At 42.8% G+C, this 1,941-nt stretch overlaps 1 pseudogene; it reads left to right on the top strand.

Moving 5' to 3' along the window:
- Nucleotides 1-312: 312 nt before the first annotated feature.
- On the top strand, nucleotides 313-1,258 carry LOC105493800 (large ribosomal subunit protein bL32m-like; annotated as a pseudogene).
- The last annotated feature ends 683 nt before the right edge of the window (nucleotides 1,259-1,941 follow it).

Raw genomic sequence — 1,941 nt, 5'->3', positions numbered from 1 at the left:
AAAGGGAACTTTATAGCTGTAATCACTTATACTAAAAAAAAGAAAGATCTCAAATGAACAATCTAACTTTACACTGTAAGGCTCTAGAAAAATAAAAACAAAATAACCCAAAGCTAGAAGAACGAAGGAAACAATGGAGCAGAGAAAAATGAAACAGTAAATAGAAAAATAATCGAGAAAATCAAGAATATCAAGAGTTGCTTCTTTGAGAAGATTAACAAAATTGACAAATTGTTAGCCAGATTAACTAAGAAAAAAAAAGAGAAGACCCAAATAACTAAAATCAGAAATAAAGAGTGGACGTTAAAACCAATGTTACGGTTCCACCGTGGCCTGTGGCCCAGGGACTGCTTCGAAACTACTGGGAGCGACTACTGCGGAAGCTTCCGCAGAGCCGGCCGGGCTTTCCCAGTCCTCCGTGGGGACCAGCATTAGCAGTACAGGGCCCAGCCATGTTTACAGAGCCAGCAAATGATACCAGTGGAAGTAATGAGAATTCCAGCCTTTTGTACAGTATCTTTTGGATTGCAGCTCCCAAAAACAGACGCACCATTGAAGTTAACTTGTGTAGGAGAAGAAACCGTCAGAAGCTTATTAAAGTTAAGAACAGTATAGGCGGGCACGGAGGCTCACACCTGTAATCCCAGCACTTTGGGAGGCCAAGGTGGGCAGATCACGATGTCAGGAGATCGAGACCAGCCTGGCCAATATCGTGAAACCCCGTCTCTACTAAAAATACAAAAAATTAGCCGGGCATGGTGGCATGCGCCTGTAGTCCCAGCTACTCGGGAGGCTGAGGCAGAAGAATCACTTGAACCCGGGACGCGGAGGTTGCAGTGAGCCGAGGTCGCACCACTGCACTCCAGCCTGGGCGACAGAGCGAGACTTTGTCGCAAAAAGAAAATGAAAAAAAAAGAACAATACAGATGTTTGTCCTGAATGTGGTCATCTGAAACAGAAATGTCCTTTGTGGCTACTGCTATGAGAAAGTGCACAAGGAGACTGCAGAAATCAGAGGACAGATAGGGAAACAAGAAGGGGGGCCTTTTAAGGCTCCCACCATAGAGACTGTGGTGCTGTACACGGGAGAGACACCATCTGAACAAGATCAGGGCAAGAGGATCATTGAACGAGACGGAAAGCGACCATCTTGGTTCACCCAGAATTGACACCAAAGATGTTAAAGGGATAGCTTCACAGTAAATCATTTCTCCTGAAATAGAGGAAGATTCTTTATGTTGTTGTGCTTGTTTTTTAATTATCAATATAGTTTAACACATTCTTTCTAAGCAGTTTTGTGTGGGATAATTTGAAGAATATATTATGAGTAAACGCTGAAAATTTTGTTTATCCAAAGGCTCAATGGATTATGTTTCTATTACATATAAGGATTAAGTAAATATAAAATTTCCAGAACAAAAATAAAAAATTTAAAATTTATAGCAAGAAAAAATAACAATTTTACAGAAATATAAAGGATCTTTTTTTTTTTTTTTTTTTTTTTTTTTGAGGCGGAGTCTCGCTCTGTCGCCCAGGCTGGAGTGCAGTGGCTGGATCTCAGCTCACTGCAAGCTCCGCCTCCCGGGTTCCCGCCATTCTCCTGCCTCAGCCTCCCGCGTAGCTGGGACTACAGGCGCCGCCACCACGCCCGGCTAATTTTTTGTATTTTTAGTAGAGACGGGGTTTCACTGTGTTAGCCAGGATGGTCCCGATCTCCTGACCTCGTGATCTGCCCGTCTCGGCCTCCCAAAGTGCTGGGATTACAGGCTTGAGCCACCGTGCCCGGCCTAATATAAAGGATCTTAAGAGACTACTGTGAATAATTATAGGTCAACAAATTGGATAACCTAGATGAAAGGGACAAATTCCCAGAAAACAAACCCACCAAAACTGAATCATGCGGAAATAGAAAATCTGAACAAATCTGTAATTAGCAAGGAC

This window comes from Macaca nemestrina, chromosome X, assembly GCF_043159975.1.
Source record: "Macaca nemestrina isolate mMacNem1 chromosome X, mMacNem.hap1, whole genome shotgun sequence".
Classification (NCBI taxonomy): Eukaryota; Metazoa; Chordata; class Mammalia; order Primates; family Cercopithecidae; genus Macaca; species Macaca nemestrina.
This window is presented reverse-complemented; position numbering and strand designations above follow the sequence as displayed.